The sequence below is a fragment of the Protopterus annectens genome, chromosome 3.part1 (assembly GCF_019279795.1).
Source record: "Protopterus annectens isolate FY-2018-M chromosome 3.part1, PAN1.0, whole genome shotgun sequence".
In the NCBI taxonomy this organism is placed as follows: domain Eukaryota; kingdom Metazoa; phylum Chordata; order Ceratodontiformes; family Protopteridae; genus Protopterus; species Protopterus annectens.
In genome coordinates this window covers 182,054,408-182,076,595 of record NC_056732.1, presented here as the reverse complement: position 1 = coordinate 182,076,595, position 22,188 = coordinate 182,054,408, and positions in this window count along the sequence as shown.

The window sequence follows — 22,188 nt, the reverse complement described above, 5'->3', positions numbered from 1 at the left end:
CCTGGTTCAAGACTCCAGCGAGCACCTCTGCATTACCAGGTTATAATTTATACCACATCTTTCGGCCACCTAACCTGGACCGAAGCACTAAAGGCAGAGGCGTGTCCATATTCATTAAGGATATCCACATCTCTAGGCTAGTTGCTCAGCATAATGCATCCAAGATTATCCAAGTGCAACTAACTCTGGGCAAGACCACAATCCAAATTGTAGCTTGCTACAGATCCCCCACCATGCCCCAGGATTCCTACTCCTAATTTCTTGATATACTGGAAAATATTAGGTTACAACCTAACACCCTAATAATGGGTGATTTCAACTACCCCACCATTAACTGGGAAAACTACTCTTGTGCTCAATGTTTTCTGGAATTCATAAATTCCCACGCCTTGAATCAACTTATCCACACCCCCATCAGGGGCAGCAATATCCTAGACCTGGTCTTTACCAACATGGGCAACCGGTGTTCCACACCAGAGGTCAATTCCTTGTTGGTCAGATCTGACCACAAGCAAATCACCCTAGACATCCACATCCCACCCCCCATTAGGGAAACCACCGTAAAAACTTTCTCCAAAGCCAACTTCATGCTTCTTAAGACAGAAGTGGCAAACTTCACGACACCCATGCTGACAGACAATAGAGGTACAACTGCTAAATCCTATATAAATGCACTTTATAAGCATTTATACGAGTTCATGGACTGTGCAATCCCTAACAGAACCAAGACTATCCACCACAAAAAGGAAGCCAATCTGGTGGTCCCCTGCCATAAACAAACTCTACAAGAGAAGAAAGAAACTGTTGCAAAAAGAGTAAAATCCCATGATTGGAGGAACTCTGTGGTCAGCCTCAGTAAAAAGCTGAAATCCCTCATAAAAACCTCCAAAGCTAGTTACAAAAACAAAATCGCCACTGATTCTAAAGACAACCACAAAGCATTCTATAGCTATGTCAAGAATCTCAATGGCAACACTCAGATCTGCTCTGAGTTACAGCACAATGGCACTAAATATACAGAACCAACTGATATTGCCAACATCCTGGCAGATAGGTTCAGTGCTAATTTTACCCCTCTCTCACCCCTTAAAGGGCCCATCTCTATACCGGAAGAATGCAAAGTTCCTGTAATCATGGCTGCACAGGTAAAAATCACACTCTCCAAAGCCAAGAACACAGCATCCATGGGACCTGACAACATCCCAGGCTGCATTCTACATGAACTACAGAACGAACTGGCACCCCATCTATGTACCCATGTTCAATCATAGCCTCACCTCAGGCTTTGTGCCCACTGAATAGCGCACAGCAACGGTTATCCCACTACACAAAGGGGGTGCCACCACTGACCCCAGGAACTGCCACCACATTAGCCTGATGAGCCTGGTCTGCAAGGCTATGGAACATATCATCATAGAACTTATAAACAATGACATTGGTAATCTCCAAACTCTGGACCCTACCCAGTTCTGGTTTGTAAAAGGCAGAGCATGTCTCCTAAACCTGACAGACTTCTTTGAAGTGGTCACCAAAGCTGTAGATGAGGGTAAGGTGGTTCACACAGCCTATCTAGATCTCGCCAAGGCTTTTGACACCATTCCCCCACTCTGAAATTATAGATAAACTCACTAAACTAGGTATAAATCCCTATGTCTACAAGATGGGTTGCCTACAGGCTCACTGTCAGAACCCACACTGTGAAAGTAGGAGACTCCAATTCCAACTTCAGACCAGTGACAAGTGGAGTAGCACAGGGTTCAGTTCTATGTCCTCTCCTGTTTGGTATCTACTTCTCTGAATTACAGGCTAACACAGAAGATCTTTGGCTAACAAATTTCTCAGATGACTGCAAACTAGGAGCCATAATCAAAACTCCTAACGATGTGGACATCCTACAAAAGGGTCTCACTGAGACAGATGCCTGGTGTCAAAGCCATGGCCTCAAACTCAATGCCAAAAAGTGCATTGCCATCTCTTTTGGTAAAAACTCTGTATCCATGAACTACCACATAGGCGGTAGTCTACTTAACACCAAAAGTGTGATAAAAGACCTTGGGACACAGGTGGACAGTAGTCCCTCCTTTGATAATCACATCGTCTCAGTAGTCATGAAACCCTTCTACATGGCACACCTCATCACAAAAGGTTTCTCATCCAGGAAAAAAGAGGTCATTGTTCCCGTCTACTTATCACTCATTAGACCCATTATTGAGTACAATGCCCCTTTTGGTATGTACCTCACAAGACATCAACAACAACTGGAAAGGCCACAGAAATACCTCACAAAGAGGATTACCAGCCTCAAACAGATGCCCTACACAGACTGTCTCAAAAACCTCCAGCTTTACTCTGTCACATATCGCCTACTCAGAGGCGATATTTGCCTAACATACTAAGCTATGTCAAACCCAGAGCTGTTGGACATGCTCCACTTAAAGAAATCCCAATCCCTCCGAGCTACATACTCTAAGGACCTAAAACTTGTCACCACAATAAACAGGACATGCTGGAGGGATATAGTCCTGTCCCAGAAACTTCCCATACTCTGGAACAAACTACCTATCTATATCAAACAAAGCTTCTCATTAGCACTCTTCAAGAAAAATCTTGATGATTGGATGGGAGATAGGAAATTCACCCCGGGGATCACTTCTGTGGCTCTGCTTGACAGGGGCACAGGAAAATAATTTTCTTGAGTGGCAAAAGCCAGGGTACCATTTGTCTAGGCTTATATAGGCCCTAGGCCAATAGCCTAGTACCTACCTATAAACCTATGAACCTATGATAGATCCTGATCTGTTCTAATACTGCTCATTGTTTTTATCATGTCTACGTTTCTTAGTACTTTTGTTGATCTGTTCCCTCTCCTATATTCTTCTAACAGTGACACTTCTTGTCTTAATTGTTTTACAGTTTTCTCTATTCAATGATGATATTCGATTTCTCCCCTTCCTTTCCCTCACTTCCCTATGTTCTTGTGGTAGAACTTTATCAGTTATTAATTACCTACACAGTAATAGGCATATCCTGTTTACTTCTGTTATATCACATGGATCTCTATCGACAGTCCTAATTGCTGTGTTCATTTGTTTTATCAAACTTCTGACTTTTTGGGTTTTATTGACCTTCTGCAGTCTATTTCTTTCTTTGATCTTAATATGTCTATCTATGTCTATTAAATCAAGCAACTCTTTTCTTAGCTCATGTTCTTCTAAACTGAGAGCACATTTTTTGTTTTCCATTTCCTGCGGGCATTCTATAGGAAATTCTATAGCATTTTCCTGTGGCACATTCTCTTCAATTTCCTTCTGTACCATCCAATGCTCTGTCATATGGGAACTCACTAGCCTATCGCTCCTCAACATTGACTGCATCAGAGTTTCCACAGTTTCCTGTTCCTTCCCTTGCTGTCTAGTTTCAAGTGAACGTTTATACTGGTTTCCTGTGAAAGACTTCAAAATATCTTCATAAGGCACCTGACCAATTACTTCCTGTTCCACTGGTTTCAACATAATTTGGATATCCATTGCTCTATCCTGTTGTGGTGCTTTTAGATTTTCTACATTGAATCCTTCACTTCACAAGCACTCCATAACTCAGTTTCTGTTTCTTTATTTTCTCCATTACTAACTGCCTTTTCTACTTTGCCATTTTGTCTTCTTATTTTTTGTATTGTAAAGCTTTCCATGTCTGGATTCCATTGCCTGTATTTCTCTTCAAATATATTTGGTGGTGCTCCTTTTGTATTCGATAGTTTTGCTTTCTCCTTTGCATAAACATTACATCATATTAAATCTCTTTTTCTTTCCCTTGTCTGTATTTTTTCTTCAGATGTCTCCTGATCTTCCCGAGTCTCCTTACTTTGGGTACCCACTCCATCATGCTGTGATGTAACATGTGTTAGACCTTCTACACCATATCCTTCACTTTGCAGACACTCCATAACTTCAACTTCTATTTTTTAACTTCTACTTTACTAATCTTCTTTTTTACATTCCCTCTTTGTGATATTATTTTTTTTATTGTGAAATTTTCAATATCCGGATGCCTTTACCTGTATTTTTCTTCAAATATCTTTGGGACTGCCTTCTTTATATTGATTAGTTTGGCTTTCTCCTTTGCATAAGTATTGCACCATATCAAATCTCTCTTTCTTTACCATGTCCATATTTCTTTTTTATACTTTTCAAAAATCTCTAGGTTTTGTTGTTTTTATTTTTGCACTTCTTCGGATGCTTCTTTTACCAAACAGATCAAAGATTCTTGATTTACATGCTGTTTTTCACAAATATGTTGCATTAATGAATACAATTTGTATTTGATGCTTCTGACAGTTTTTCTCCTGGAAGTATTTTTCTTTCTTTTAATTTCTCTCTTAATCATTTTGTATATCTTGTGCCTGGAAATTCTGGGCTTTTTGCATAATAGTAACAATACATAATTTCTTTCTTATCCTCAATAGTCCACTTTATCATCTTTATGGCTCTTCGTTGGCCTATCAGTTTTTGTGATTTTTGTGGACTACTACTTCCTTCTACAACAGGGGGGCCATCCTCCCCCTGCGCCTGGCCTGGCCCCATTGTAGGAATGTTTCAATATTTTCAGGATTCTACACTGTCATCTTTTCCAGTGCTGGCACCAGTGTGCCTACCAGGATTGGCCACTTTTTTATCCTGGGTCTTGTGCACCCAGCTCTCTTTTTTTAATTTTTAACCTACTTCTGTCCATGATACATGCTATATAAATAAAGTCTATATATCAGTGTAATTTCAGTGAGATTTTGTGAAAAACAGGGTCTACCTTGCAAAGGTACTCACCAAGACTTGAGGATGAATTAAATTTCAGCAATAATACACTCCTTTACTTGTTGACTTATCATCTCTCCATTCAGACTCCTTAATGGTACTGAAGTTCTTGCTGAAGTGTTCTCAGGTCATTATTACTTATTCCATCTCCTCCATCTGCTTTGTTTGGATCCAGTTTGCATTGTTCTTTTTCAGTATAATCTAATTTGATTCAAGTTTCTGCAGTTACCTGGATGTCACTAGGGTAACTTATCACCCCCTTTGTGGAGACAAACTGTTTTGCATAAGATTTTGTAAACACATTTATAATCTGTTGTATCTGAGAATGCATTTTAGAATCTACACACAGTTTATCAATGTTTATTTCTTTACTCCTTCCACATCTTACGTATCTATAAAATGTTTTCATATTATGTTAAATATCTTTATGTATATTTTCTTCAATTTTTTCTTGATCTTGTCTCACACTATGCTTAATTTGTTTGTCCAGCTTGTTTATTTCAGTTTTCAAAGTTGTAGTTCGACCTCTCTTCAATTTTTTTTTTTCAATTTCAATTTCTGTTTTTTTATTTCTTTTTTTTTTCTTTTCAATTTCAGTTTCTATTTTTTTGTTTCTCACCTTTATAAGGTATTGTGTTCTTATGGAAATATATCCTCCTGATGTTGTATGCCTAGATCCCAATGTTAAACATTTTTTTATTCTTTTTTTGTTTTGCACTCAATTTCTTTTTCAAAACTTTTCACAGTCTGTCTACAGTTTTTCACTGAACACATAACTCCAGTTAGTTTTACATAGTGACTGTTTTGCTTGCATATAATCTGTAATTAATATTCTGTGCATTGGTTTAGATTTCAATTTGGCAGAATTATCTAGCAACCAATTGACCTTTATAACCCCATGATCACTGCACATCGATGGTGGTAAAACTTGACTTGAAGTAACAGTAATTTCTTTAGGAACAGAAAAAATGTCTTGTATGTTCTATTTCCTGGTAATTTTTTTTCTTTACAATTAGAAGCAATTGTTCCTCCTGAACATACATTGTGAATAATTTCCTTACTAATGTTGCATCAATGTTATTGCAACCTGTTTCTGGTAAATCTATGTCCCCAGCTATTATTATTCTTCCCTCCTGTGTTTCATGCAAGAAATGTATGAATTCCTCTAGCTCATCTGCACTTGACTTTGGTGGTCTGTACACTCCAACAATTGTTATATGTTCCAGGGTCATGTTTATTGTCACATTTATACAATCTATAGTATTTGGTGTTATAACAGAATATGTAATAATCACAGGTCGCATAACTATCTTTAATCCCTATCATAACACCTCCACCTGATTTTTTTATCAGAATGTCTGTTACAGTAAAAACATTTATACCCTGACAACACTGGTTTCTAATCACTGTTCTTTAACAATGTTTCACAAACAATAACAACATCAATCTTGTGGAAACATAGCAAATTTTCCAATAAAAAAACTGTATTATTAATGCTCCTAGCATTAGCAACCATCAGAGATGCATCAAATGTTGCCATCTGTGAACTGTTAAATTTTTGATCTGGCAAAAATCTTGTCTAGTGTTTGTCAAATATTACAAAATATCTGCTCTAAACTTTCTCTTCCCTGATCTTGACAAATGCATGCCATCCTGTCTGAACACTTTTGCCCAAAACTAGGCTTGGATGCTCTACACATTTCCATTTTTTAAAACAGGACATTTTTTCAATGTAGATATTTACCCAAAAAATATTTTCATTCACAGTGACCTGACTATCTTTTCTATATGTGATATAGAATAATGTTACAGGTGGTAATGGATCTATATTCAACATATGCATGCTGTTATATGGTTTCAAGTCCCAACCTATCCAGTTTAACAATAACTTAGCCAATATTACGTTCGCTATTATTTTCCACAATATGAAAGTAGACTTAAGGTTCTACAGTATATCATTCTGGGTTTGTCCTACTCCACTTTCCATTAAATACATATTTAATAAGCACGTCTCCAATCTTGAGGAATCTCTCCATATTTATATGACCTAGTAAATAATAAATATAATGGCACTGTAAGTTCTTGCTGAAGTGTTTTCAGGTCATTCTGTCTCCTCCCTGTGCTTTGTTAGATTCAGTTTGCACAGTTCCTTTTCAGTATAATCTAATTTGATTCCAGTTTCTGCAGTTACCTGGATGTCACTAGGACAACTCATCACCTCCTTTGTGGAGCCAAATTGTTTTGCATATGATTTTGTAAACATATCTATAATCTGTTGTATCTGAGAACACATTTTAGAATTTACACACAGTTTATCAATGTGTACTTTTTCATTCCTTCCACATCTTATGTATCTATAAAATGTTTTGATATTATGCTCAATATCTTTATATAAATTTTCCTCAGTTTTATTAATCTTATCTCACACTATGCTTAATTTGTTTATCCAGCTTATTTCAGTTTTCAAAGTTGTAGTTTGACCTCTCTTCAATTTCTTTATTTTTCAATTTCAATTTCCATTTTCCAATTTCTTTTTTTTTTTCAATTTCAATTTCTGTTGTCTCTCACCTTAATCAGGTAACTTGTTCTTATGGAAATATATCCCCCTGATGTTGTATGCCGAGATCCTAATGTTAAACATTTTATTTATTTATTTATTTTTTTGCACTCAAACAATTTCTCTTTCAAAACTTTTCACATTCCATGTTCATTTTTTCTACTGAACACATCACTCCAGTTAGTTTTACATAGTGACTGTTTTGCTTGCATATAATCTGTAATTAATATTCTGTGCATTGGTTTAGATTTCAGTTTGGCAGAATTATCTAGCAACAAATTAACCTTCATAACCACATGATCACTGCACATCAATGGTGGTAAAACTTGACTTAAAGGAACAGTAATTTCTTAAGTAACACAAACAATGTCTAGTATGTTCTGTGCCCTGGTAGTTTGTATATTGTGAATAATTTCCTTACTAATGTTGTTGAATAAAATAGTATCCCAACCTATTTCTGGTAAATTTAAGTCTCCAATTAATATTATTCTTCCCTCCTGTACTTCATACAAGAAATGTATGAATTCCTCTAGGTCATCACACTTGACTTTGGTGCTCTATACACTCCAACAATTGTTGTAAATTCCAGGGTCATCTTTATTGTCACAGTTACACAATCTATAGTACTGGTATTCTCACTGAACATGTAATAATTATAGGTCTCATGACTATCTTTAATACCTATCATAACACCTCCACCTGATTTTTTTATTAGAATGTCTGTTACAGAAAAACATTTACACCTTGACAAAACTGGTTTCCAATCATTTTTCTTTAACAATGTTTCATAAACAATAACAATATCAATCTTGTGGAAACAGCAAAATTTCAAATAAAAAAACATTATTATTAATGCTCCTAGCATTAACAACCATCAGAGATGCCTCAAATGTTGCAATCTGTGAACTGTTAAATTTTTGACCAGGCAGAAATCCTGTCAAATATTACAAAATATCTGCTCCAAAATTTCTCTTCCCTGAACTTGAAAAATGCATGCCATCCTGTCTGAACACATTTGCCCCAAACTAGGCTTGGATGCTCTACACATTTCCATTTTTTAAAACGGGACATTTTTTTCAATGTAGGTATTTACCCAAAAAAAATCTTTTCACTCACAGTGACCTGATTATCCTTTCTATATGTGATTTGTGAAAAATATGCCCTAACACCAGTATGAACTATACTATCTAAGAGGGCTGTCAGTTCTCTACTAACAGACAGAGAGTCCTTGCGGATAATATCATTTGTACCAACATGAAAGAAAATAGATCCAAACTTCATATCCTCTAATAAATCAAATCTCCAATTACAAGAATATCTTCTGTGACCAGATCTGAAGCATCTTCAGCTTCTAACACAGTAATATCTGCTCTATCACTTGTTACAAAGGAATGATCTTCATCACCATTACTCTAAGTAATCCCACTGTTTTCATTGCATATTACATTTGCAAGCATACAGTTTTCATCCAGCTGGCTATGCACATCCACAGCTTGAGTCAAAATCTGTCTTTTTCTTCTTTTTTCTTACAGTAATGTTCTTCAATCCTTCCGCGTTTAGCTTTGATTTCTTCCTTTTTACCAGCTCTTTCCCTCTTTTTTTACCTTCTCTTTTTGAAAAACGATGCCTTTTTCTGTAGACTGAAGGTTTTCTGATAGAAAAAATTTTGTCATTCCCAATAATTTCTGTGTAACATAACAAAGCAGTGTCCTTTGGAGTATGTGTTCTATTTACTTTACAGAATTTTATCAGTTTCTTTTTCTTCCTTTTATTTGTTGTGATCTTCATCCTTTCTTTTTTTTTTTTTTTTGTTTCTTTCTAAACACTCTGAATCCTCAAATTGCTGAATACTTACATGCAGAATTCCAAAATTGTCAGGGGCATCATCTTGTTTCATATGGGTTGAATGATCTTTACAAACAATAGACACATCATTTCCTAAATATGTTCTATCTGCTCTTTGCCTAACATTATTTATCTCACCAGTCCATTCATTAATATATGTGACAACAGTTATTCAAGCCGTGCCAGTTGCACAAGTGCAATCATCATCAGTAAGTCTAGATTTACTTCTAATAAAGGTACAAGAAAAACAAAATCCAGGAAAGGAATACAGAACCAGGAAAAGTTGAATTCTTTATTGAATTTCAGCAAAAGACGTAAAACAAGCGCTTTCGCTCGGTAAATACCGAGCTTTCTCAAGTTAACACTGAAGTACCAAAAGCATCCTTAAATAGTATCTTCTAGGTCACATGGTTAATTAATTAACACAATTAATAAACGAATCAGCATGGAAAACTAAAACAAATTTGTACTTATTAACATATTTCATATGCTACGGCCATCTTTTTATTCTTTGTAATTTTACATTTTACATTTATATTCACTTGTTTTCATCATATTTATTTTTTGCCCTTTATGTACATCAACAATTACAGGGTTATTTATTACTATAGGGCATGCCCTGTTTTTAGGTTTTCAACTATTTATGTATTTTAGTCATACTTTCATTTTTTATTTCCATTTTATGTTCTTTTTCGAAATGTTAATATTGATTAATTTTATATTGAGTCTCTATTAACATTTTTATAAGAAGAATTTTTTATGTATTTTTTATCCAGGATTCAATGGATATCTTTACAATATTGTAGCACTGTTTTAGTTTTCCATGCTGGTTCATTTATTAATTGTGTTAATTAATTAACCATGTGACCTAGAAGATACTATTTAAAGATGCTTTTGGTACTTCAGTGTTAACTTGAGAAAGCTCGGTATTTACCGAGTGAAAGCGCTTGTTTTACGTCTTTTGCTGAAATTCAATAAAGAATTCAACTTTTCCTGGTTCCGTATTCCTTTCCTGGATTTTGTTTTTCTTGGTCCTGCTGGTCGCGATTTACCTTTCTAATAAAGATAAGCAAATCATCCAACTTTTTACACGAGGAACACAGATCACCGGTGTTATCAGGTGATACCGTTAAATATGCATAACATTTCTTACATTATACAAGATATTTGTGCTTTAGCAAATCATTAATGGCATACTCATTTAAGGAATCCATATTCAGCTTCAAACAAATACAAAATTATAAAAGAAAAGAATATCAAAATCAGTCACCACTGAAATCAGAGAGAACTTAAATCAAATTCTATGAGAAAAATCACACAAACAATATACAACTAAATACTACAGAAAGCATAGTAAAATTGTTGTTCAGATCCTTAGAATTTCTAAAAGTCATACAAAAGCTGTAATTCCTTTATGTCACATGCTCACTCTTGCTTGCACTAGCACTTCTTGTTAACAATAAAGATCTGTAAATCAAAAACCAAGATAGGATTGTTTAGATAAGTTCTGGATTGTCCTCTGCAGTCTGTGTGAATTTATACCTGACTAAGCCACTTGGGATGGCTAGAGCTTGCCTGTCTAAAACCTATCCTTTTCTAACAAACAACAGTGAAAACTATAGCTAAAACAGTAAAATATAAATCAAAGTAAATCTTCTTGTCTACAAGCTATCCCTTCCTTCCTACAAACAATGAAAAACAGTGGTAAAAAATAAAATGTAAAGTCAAATAAAATTTCTCTAACCAGTCAACTCCACAGTAAATCATAAACCAAGCTAGGATTGTTTAAATAAGCTCTGGATTCTGACAATGATGGCTCTGATGATAATGGTGGTTGTGTATTTATCTCCTTACATGAGAAAGTCACTACAAATCTGGCTAGCAGTAATGTCAGTTATATACTATATGTGGTGCCATCATGTGTGCTTCCCTTCTAGATACACTGATTTTGATATATGACAGCATCATGAGATTATTTTTCTATCAACGCCCAGACAGCAGTGTGAAGAATGCACACCACAGTATTCAGACATAGTTAATTATGCATGATTAAAACACTTCATAAAGGTGTGTTTCATGTGCAGCAGTCACTGTTTAAATATTATTAATGTATTGGCTTGCCCTCAAAAGGTGTTAGTACACTATCATTTTCTGTATATAAGTTTGCCATTCTTCCAGGAAGAGTGATGCATTTCTACAGAACTTTCCTTGAATCTGAATCTATGAACTTATGAATCATTAAGTCATTCATTGCAACAAACGCAGTTGCCTTATTCACTGAGAAATGTATTCTAGTTGTTGATGATGATGTGAATTGATGGCTTCATACTGCGATAATGCAGCTGGAGGGGACAACACATAACATTTCAAAGATACTCCCCTTTTTTCGCAATATCTGGAACTTTCTAATTACAGATGTTCTTTTCCCTTGCTAGACTACTAACACACTTAGCTCTTTACCAGCATCTTTCTAATATGTTTTTGTCATGCACCATAACCTTAATCAGCATTTAATTATATTAAGTAACTTGACTAGCTGTAAATGTATTTTATTATTACTATTGCATATGTGTTGAATCTGCTACAATTATGTAATTCAGATTGAAAATTTAAATTTCTCTTTTTTAGGTGCTTTATTCCTAAACACTGATACAATAAAATTAAAGCATTATATAAACAAACAAACAAGCAAGCAAATGAATAAACAAACAATTAAATATAAAGACAAATACTTTTACTGAGGTAATTTATGAATAATTTTTTGGACTTTCTGCTGCCAATTATAGAATGGCAAATGATGCAACACTTTTCTACCGAATCAAATGATTTGTTGCATGCATTGCTCTATACCTTTTGTACGGTGTATTATTAATGATCTCTGCTTTATTGTATTCATATGATAGCTTATTGTCAGAGCTTGTCTCCCTGGGCTTCTACTGAAGAAGCTGCAAATCAGTAAATAAGTAATGGAAGCGAGTGCTGGCTTTCTTTCAGCTCTGTAAACACTTTCATTGGGAGCATAAATATGAAAAAGGTATGAAAAAAAATTAGCAATAAAAATACCATATGTAATTGTTTGAAAGGTGTTTCTCTGCTCTCCCCATCTTTTATTCATTGGGGGAATGAATCTGGTAGATGTCTAAGTAAAGGTGTCCATGAATAGTCAATGAGTCTGGTATAACAAGTGGACAGAGGAGGAAGAAAGAAAATAAACAAACATACAAAGATAGGAGCAAACAAATAAACCTCTGCTTAACAACTTCTAAAATAGCACTTATTTTGGGGAACTTGAAATAATAATAATAATAATAATAATAATAATAATAATACACATGCATACAATTCAAACTACTGCAAATCAATGCTGAGGCATCTCCATGGATGGTCTGCTACTGGATTTGTTAACATCTCTTCTTTTGAAATGAATTTTGGCATGTACTGCATATAGCACAGTTCTACACCACCATTCTGTGTTAATATTAAATGTTATTAAATTATATTTCTTGCTATGCCTGTATTTTACTATCCCCAGATATGATTCATGCATCTTCGAAAATATTTCCTTCTCAGTTGACTGCAAACAATTATTTTGTCAGCTTGGAACCTCAGTACCAGGGAACATCTTATTTCTGCCTGAAAAGAAAAGAAAAGAATAATATAAGTGATGTTTTTTTTTTAATTTATGATGATTTTTTTTCTCAGGCTAGCCTTTCATTATAATGTATTTCTTTAACGATATTCTTCAAGTATTACCCTGTGAAGATAGGTAAAGGCTGCCAGCCTAGCCAGACAGAATTTTGTAGATAATTCTGTCATTTGTAAATATGAATGCAAGCCACAGGCTTGTTCTCTTAAATGTGAAAAGACTGTGTTGGATATTGAACTCCATAAATGTAACAACAGTGCACTCTGCTGTAAGAAAGCTAAGTCAAGCATTTCATGACTGTCTTTGTTGTCAAAATTCAGAGCCGATATGTCTGGATGAAAGAATTCTGACTTTTGTTTTGAGGCCAGAGTTAATGACAAACTGGTTGACATTTTAAAAAAGAAAAGTAAAGGACCACTTATGCAAAAGTGCACTGAAACGAAAGTGCACTTTCACGAATATCAGTTCAACGAACCGATAAAAAAACACAAAAAACAGTATTTTGCAGGGGGGGGGGCAAGCCCCCCAGCACCCCCCACACCCCTGCTACTTAAATCTACTAACTGTGAGATCACACTACAGCAGGGAAACAGGTAAATTCCCTTTTCCCCACTGTAGTCTGCTTCATCGCCACAGTGTTTCTTAGCGGTTCGTTGAACTGATATTCGAGAAAATACACTTTCGTTTAAGTGCACTTTCGTGTAAGTGGTCCTCTAGTTTTCTTTTTTGAAATAATGAAATTTCAACAAAGAAAAGTAGACCCATATATATATATATATACATATATGAAGGCTGTTATGCCAAAACTGGTCTGCTTTTGGCTGTCACCTGTTGCTGGCTTAACATGAATATTTTGGCTGCTTCATAATGAAGACATAAATTTGGATTATTTTTATCTCACATTAGGAGTGCCGGTCATGAGGATTTTTGGCCTTTGCACCTGCCGTACTTGTGGAAGCCCTGTTGCAGGTTGTAAATTTTCTGTTTCCCATCTATAGATCTAAGTTATGCTTGAATTTGGACAGGGATGAACTTTGTTTTATGTGGATGAGGAGTCTGTTCCACAGCAGCGGTACCCATTGCAAAATATACCTGTCCTTCCAAACCATATAGTTGATGTTTCAGAAGAGGCCTACATCCCTAGACTGAGTATTTCTGATGCCATTTGACTTGCTGATGTGCAGTAAATCCATCAATAATGGGTCTGAGGATGCCTTGGATGCCAGACATAGGAAGCCTCTTAGCAGTCTGTAGGATACCAAGTATAATGACAGGGCCATGTAGGACATATAGTTTAGGGCGTGTGTCCTTTTAGTAAGGGATATCCAGTTGCTCCATGTGTCTAGAAAAATACATGCCGAATGGAGCATTGTATTTAATGATTGGCCTAATGAGGGCTGAGGTAAGGGAGACAATGCCATGCATAGACATAGACATATTTGTTCAATAGGGTCTTTGCGTTTTAGGCATCAGATTATTTTCAGTAATGTAAACAAGATAGTTGTAAATGGTTTTCAATGCTTTCAAAGAAAAATATATATTTTCAACTTCTTAAGTGGAAAGACAGGAACAGATCTTAAGCATTTCATGAGAACTTAATGCCTTAAATGAAATAGACAACAATGTTATGGTTATTTTGCAATATGCATGAGTTGGGCTGCTTCCACTATGAGTGGACAAACACAAATGCACCAAGGATCTGAATCCTTGATCTGCATTTGCTGAAAAAAAAAGCCCCACCCCCCCGAACTTACACATACCAGCACCATGGTCTCCTCAATTTGAAGAAGGAAGAAATGACCCCAAAAAGGGCATCAATGCCGGCACAACTTGCCATGGGCTGAACATCAGGCAATCAAAGCTTGTGGGTTCAGGCTTTGTCTACTAGTAGGTTATCCACTTGGGCTAGACAAATTTGAGCCAAGCAGTTTATTCATAATGAGTTCATATAAAACTAACAAGCATTCAATCCACAGGGTTGTAAGGAAACAACTGGAACTGAAAAGTGCATTTTAGAGCAAGGATGATCTTTATAAGTTTTGATTTTAGTGGCACATAGTTAGACAGCATGAGACTATTGCCATAGAAACCGTCACAATAAATAGAAAATAGAATAAAATACACTGGGAAAACTGGGACAAGGAACTAAACTGGCAGCTAGAAATACTTTGGAAAGGGTGCTCTTATTAGAGTTTTGCACAAAAGCCAAGGTCTAGAGACATCCGTTCTTACAAAGGCATGTTTTACCTTATTGAAAGTGCAGGATGATTAATATCTAGCTATCCTTCATTATGTTACTGAAACAAAGCACATTGAAACATACTTGTCTTTGAAACTAGAATGATCAGAAAGTTGTGGTTTCCTTTCCCACATCAGTTACCTGGATTAATGTTCCACTATTGACACGGTAGTACAGCTTAAGGGGTGTTACGTTCCTGAGTACCATATTACAGGTGAAATGTTAAAATGAGGTTCCATCTGCCCAAGTTAGTGGTAGCTGTGATGGATGTAAAAGATCATGTCTTTCATTCATCTCTAGCACAAATAATAAAAAGGCTTGGGGTTTCTTTCAGATGCTTTAATACATAGAAGCACATCAGGATGGATAGCAGCATCTTTAAATATGAATGAACTAACAGACAGAGCTTACATACATACATGTTCGCATCTCAACAGCTAACTACAAAATGGCAGTCAGGCTCACACGTGCTCAGTATTTATACTCTAGTGCATGCCCTTGGATAGCTTCTTAAAGGTATATACACACTCATTGATCTACACCCTCCCTCTTAAAAAGATTGCCCTTTATACAAAACAATAACAGAGATAAGCACGCATTACTATGTACGTCAGAAACAAAATGCAATGTTCATGTCCAGGTTGCTTCATATCTGTTACAAGGTTTAGAGATTCGACCATATCTCATAACATAACAATTAGGACTAAAATTAGCAACAGAGACAGTCTGCAGTGCACAGCTTATATCAGGAATGTGTCAAATAGTCACAGGAACAGGAATGTCCTCTGGAATTTTCTCTGGAATTGAAATACTGGACAACTCACTCTGAGATAAAGAGTCTCTCTCACAGGCTATTTTCTGTGGTTTAGGCTTGGATACTGGTAGTAAATGCCTCTGATTTTGCCTAAAGATTCCTTCTTCTGTTTTGACAATGTATGATCTCAGCTCCAGACAAATATTCTTCACAACACCAATCCAATCATAACCTTTGAATGTTTGCATCCTTACCACCTCTCCTTTTCATAATGGATTGAACGGTCTGCTGGTCTTATCATAGTAGGACTTCTGGGATAGGTGTTTACTCGACAGATTATGTTTCACTGATCTGCTGGATCTGCTGTTCTTGACACATGGAACCAACAATTGGCTACTGAGTGGTAATGTGGTTCTGGTTTATCTCGACAGAAGTCTCTGAGTGAATGAACCATGATGTTTATCATGAGGAATATTTCTGAGATTCAAGAGATTCAGGAAAACATCACTATTATCTAGTTTTGACTTCTGAAGTAACTGTTTTGCACTTTGCACTTTGCACAAACCATTGAAATGTGGGTACTCTGGACTACTTGTGACATGAGTAAAGTCCCATTCTTCTGCAAATCTCTTGAACTGTTGGCTTGCGAACTGCATGCCATTGTCTGAAATAACTTTGTGTGGACTTCTGTGTACAGCAAAATGATGCTTCATCTTAGTAATGACTGTACTGGATGCTAGGTTAGGAAGTAGGTCAATCTCGAACCAATTGGAATAAGAGTCTACTAACACCAAATAATGTTGACCATTCCACTCAAAGATGTCTGTGGCTACTTATGGCCATGGAAGTTTTGGAATCTGGTTAAGTTGAAGTGATGAGGCTTTGTACTATTACATGCTGAACAAGAAGAAAATGCTCTCTCAGTATCTTGTAACATAGAAGGTCAAAATACTATCTCTCTTGCCTTTCATTGGGTAGATTCAGTTCCTGGGTGACCACGATGCAAGATAGTAATGTACTCAGGTTGCAAGGACTTTGGAGCAATTACTTTCAGATCTTTCATTATGATACCTTTGTCAGACAAAATCTCATCTCTGTATGGAAAATAAGGTTGCAGTTCTTGAGGTAAACTAGATTGTTTTGATGGCCATCCTTGATTGATAAAATGGCTGTGCCTCTGTAGAACTGGATCTGTGGCTGTGTGATCTCTCAGCTCATCAAGATGTGTGGGAAGAAAAATTATGCACTTCCATGACTTCAAAATCATTAGTCGAATGAAGACCTTGATTGTCATTCTGTTCAGTGGTATTTCTGGGTGATCTGGATAACGTATCAGCAAAATAAAGAAGTTTCGCAATTTCAGCATCATACCTTGCAGTCAGGCTGGGCCTGAATGCATAGGCTTTCTCAAGATAGTGACTAAAGGCTGGTGATCTGTTTTGATCTGGATAGGTCTACCATAAACATAATCATGGAACTACAAACATGCAAACACAATTGCCAAAAGCTCTTTCTCAGTCTGGACATACTGCATCTCAGATTGGGTAAGAATTCTTGATGCATACACAACAGGGTGATCCTCTTGTAGAATGACTGCACCAAGACCAAATTTAAAAGCATCACAGGAAAGTGTGACTCGTTTGTGAACATCATACTATCAGAGCATTCGTGGACTAGCAATTCTGCTTCAGGACATCAAATGCTCTTTGGTGTTGCTCGAACCAAGACCAGGATACATGTTTACATGTCAGCTCTCTAAGTGGGGCTGAGAGTTGGCTCAAGTCTGGAATAAACTTGACTAGATAGTGGATGCCTAGAAAACATTGCAGGGCTTGAACATTGCCTGGAGCTGGCATCCCGAAAATGGCTGATTGCTTTGAATGATCTGGTTGTAAGCCTGTACTTGTAAATAAATGACCAACATAAGGAACTTCTTGTAGCCTGAATTTGCTTGCATTTGTGTGTGTTGAGCATATGATTAACTTGATGTGCCCTTTCCAGAACTTTTCTGAGGTTTCTGTCATGCTTGGCTTCATCACAACCTCCTACTAGTGTGTCATCTACTATGATAGCACAAGGATACCCAGAAAAAAATTGTTGCATTGCACGTTGAAAGACTTCACTTGCAGCATTTATCCCAAATGGCATTCTCAAAAATCTGTACCTGCCAAATGGAGTACCGAAAGAAGTGAGCAATGAGGATTTTTTGTTAAGCTGAATTTGTTAAAATTAACTATTTGCATCTAAGACAGAAAAAAATAGTGGCATTTGTTATCAAGGCTGCAACTTCTTCAACTGTGCGCATTGGATGATGAGGTATTTTTAGCGCTTTGTTCAAATCTCGTGGATTAATGCATATTCTGATGTCATCTGCGCTTTTCTTGTGAGCTACTTTCATGGAAAATACCCATTCTGTTGGCGTTTCCACTGCACAAACAATATCTTGTTGCACCATTTTATCTAACTCAGCTTTGACTCTGTCCCGCACGGCTATTAGAACTTCATGTGCTGGCCTGATAACTGAACTGACCTCTGGGTTTAACTTCATGGAGTACACAACTGCAAGTCTGCCTAGTTTGTCTTCGATAAGATTTGCATAGGTAGAAAGAATGTGCTGGGCAAGATTAGAGTAGTGGACTTTCAAGCTAACATGGTGGATTTCCTTATTAAATGAAAGCAGTGCCATTTTCAAAGTGTCTCTGAGCCCTAATAATGACTGGGCGTGCCTCTTGATCACATAAAATAATAAGTTGTAGCTTCTTCCTGCAGAATAACATGAAAGCACTACTGAACCTTTGGTTTGAATTTCTTTACCTCCATAGGCAACAAGTTTCACACACATTGCCACATCAAGCCTTTCACCTTTGCACACCCACAAATGTTTCTGCAGACATAACATTGCACTGGGAGTCTGTGTCAACTTTGAGCTCTATTGCTTTTCCATTTATCAAAACATTACAAAATACTTCATTCTTGGCCCTTAAATCTACTGCAATGACCATTTCATGAAGCACTGTCACACTATCAACATAAAGAATAGAACTGCCACAGTTTAACTGATCAACTCATTTCTTAAAATGTTCCCTTTTAATAAAATAATGTGGGCCTTTAGATTTACAAAATCTTTTGAACTGATTCCAATTATTGGATTTGTGGCATTGCTGACCAAAAGCTAGACATTTTTTTCTTTTAGATTCATGATTACCACCACAAGTATGACAGCTGGCAATGAAACTTGGTACATTAGAAGTGGGGAAAGCCATGAATCCTTTTGATTTTGCTGACTCACTCTTATGCTTCACTGAGACTGTGCAAGTTCTGGAATATGCTAGAAAGTTATAGGGTTTACCAGCAGGTGCTACAGGGTTATAGCTGCCTTGTGCTTGGGCCTGTTTATTTTAATAATGTGCTGCATACTATCAACATGAGCTTTAGGGTGGCCGCGGTGCTGCAGCGGTTAGCATTGCCACCTCACAGCAAGAGGTTCTCCGGTTTGATCCTAGGCTGGGGTGCCTTCTGTGCGGAGTTTGCATGTCCTCCCAGTGGTCACATGGGTTTCTCTGGGTGCTCTGGTTTCCTCCCACATTCCAAAGACATGCTGTAGGTGGATTGGACACTCTAAATTGGCCTTAGGTGTGAGTGTGTGCATGTGTGTGCCTTCTGTGGAAAATTGGGTGCCGGGCTGGCAATTCGACACCATAAAACTCCACTGCCAATCATGAGCGGACAGTGATCTGCTGTGGTGACCCCTAACCGGGAAAAAGCTAAAAGAAGAAGAAGAGCTGCTCTCATCTGTAAGCATATGTGTTTGCTTTTCTGTAAGCTCATATATCTGACAAATCTCAATGGCCTTATTCAGAGTTAAATCATTGCCATGAAACAAAATCTTTCTCACAGTAACATCTTTTATACCACACACAATTCATCAACTCATCCCTTACATCACCAAATCTGCACATTTTAGCTTTATTTCTCGGGTCAGTTATATATGCTGCAAAAGATTCACCAGGCTTTTGATCCCTTGGGTAAAATAAGTGGCTTTCCATTGTAACATTTGTCTGGGGGTTACACGTTTCTCTAAATTTACGTTTTAAGCACTCTGGGTCCTCCTTTGCCTCAGCCTGTACAACAATATGACAATTTCCCTCCTCTCCAGCATAAATAGCATGTGCATACACAAATGGGTGCTCCTTTTCAAAGGTTTCTGACCCAGCTAAATTAAGTAGAATAAATGCCTTTGTATGGACATCTTTATCAGAAAATGCAGCTTGTATGAAAATGTTGTACTCTTACACACTCTCCAGCTCTCAGCAATATTACTGTTAAGCACAAGTGCACTGTGCTTTCAAAATTCATTTGCCATGCCCACAAAGTATACACAAACACACTAAAAATATGGTCCTTGTAATTATGCACAAACAAACAGTGCTGTGAGCTTGTAACAACACCCAAATGCACAATAACTCTGAAATACTCTACTTTGCAAAAAATGCTCTGTAATGGCTGTACTCTGCAAATATGCCTTGTATTGGCATGACTTTTTGAAATAGCTTTACTGTAAAACTGTACAAACATGCAAACACTTTATACACTTCTGATAACTTGAATATCTTTGCTTAATACGAAAATACACAAGCTTTACGAAAATGCAGTTGCTTCCCTTTATTTTATTAATTTTATGCAATTTGGACTTTATTTCAAACATTTTCCATAGTAATTTGAATATTTTTATCACTAGCATACATATCTGTTTATTCAAATATCATTTAGAATGTTCTGTATGCCCCTTTTCATATTATATGAATAAGAAATAGTGCTGAGCATTAAATTAATTTCTGACCTGTTTTGCAAAGTTTTGCCCTCCTGTACATTCCTCCGACTGTAGCCAAGAGCCTCTAACCATTTTAGCCATGCCGTCTCGAACTTCATGCCCCTTGGATGTGCCGGTTCTGACTACATGCCCTTTAGACATGTCACTTCTGACACCATGTTACTCATTTATCTCTTGCACAAATAATAAGGAATGGGGGTTCGTTCAGATGCTTTACTGCATAGAAACACATCAGGGTGGATAGCAGTATATTCAAATGCGAATGAACTAACTAACATACAGAGCTTACGTACATACATTTTCACATCTCAGCAGCTAACTACAAAATGGTAGTCATGCTTGCACGTGCTCAGTATTTATACTCTAATGCAAGCCCTTGGATAGCTTCTTAAAGCTATATACACACTCATTGATCTACAGATCTCATGGCAGTTATCCATATCAGTGAAAATTTCCCTGGTGCTCCATTGAAATTACTTCTAGTTAATATAAATGCCACTTCCAGTCACCTCTAAAAATAGTTTGTGTCTAATGGCCTAATGGAACTGACACAATCAGCAATAAATAAATATATAAGTAAATAATTCTAAAGCTACAAGCAGATACTTGGTGGGAAAAAGAAGGATTACAGCAGAGGCTTGCCCACTGTGACAAACTGGTGAAGCAGATTTGCTTTTTATCTTTTTTGTAGTTCAGTCATTTAGAGTGCAGTCTGAATTACTGGATGTGTACTTATCTATGAGTTATGTTATGATCCTATAGAATTTATTTAATAACATTTTGACCTTTTTAAAGGATACATCACAGACTGCCAGATGCATTTAATGTTCATACATTATAGTTTGAAGGGCTGTAGTTAACTGCCTAAATGTGTTTAGTCATACATGACTGTCAGGTATACAGTACAAGTCTGGTGCTGTCTGACCTAGAAAAGAGCCCAACATACAACGTGTATCAGAGAACTCCATTCAATCACTTATAAAAGACGCATTCTAAAGTACAGCTTGTAATTTGTTTTAGGAATATATGAAGCATTGAATAAATCATGTGTGGATCTGTGCATAACAGTATAGGAATTTGCTTTTTCTGGCAAACAGGGATAAATCCCAGACTTTTGCACCACTGACCCAAGTTTGATTCTCATCCTTGTTGATGGAGGATCTGGATCAGGGGAGATGAGAGTGGAGTAGCAATTATGAATGGGTCTGCCTCTGAGGGAAGGGAGAAGCTAGATCACATGGATGACCCACTTGACTTTGCTTGCATAATGAAGTACACTGCTTACTGGAAGCGGAAACAAAAATTTGTTGCTTGTCACAAGCATTAGTGGAAGTCACTAATGGTCAGGAGAAAGGAGTTAGGTACATAATATAGCTTCAAGACTTGTTGCACTGGCCCTCACTTCTCAGAGTAACAAACAAGCTAGGTTATCACCTCTGAGAGGAATATGAAAGAGGGGCCTGATGGTCATTGTAAGGTTGGGGACCTTTAAAAGAAAATATAAGAAAAGA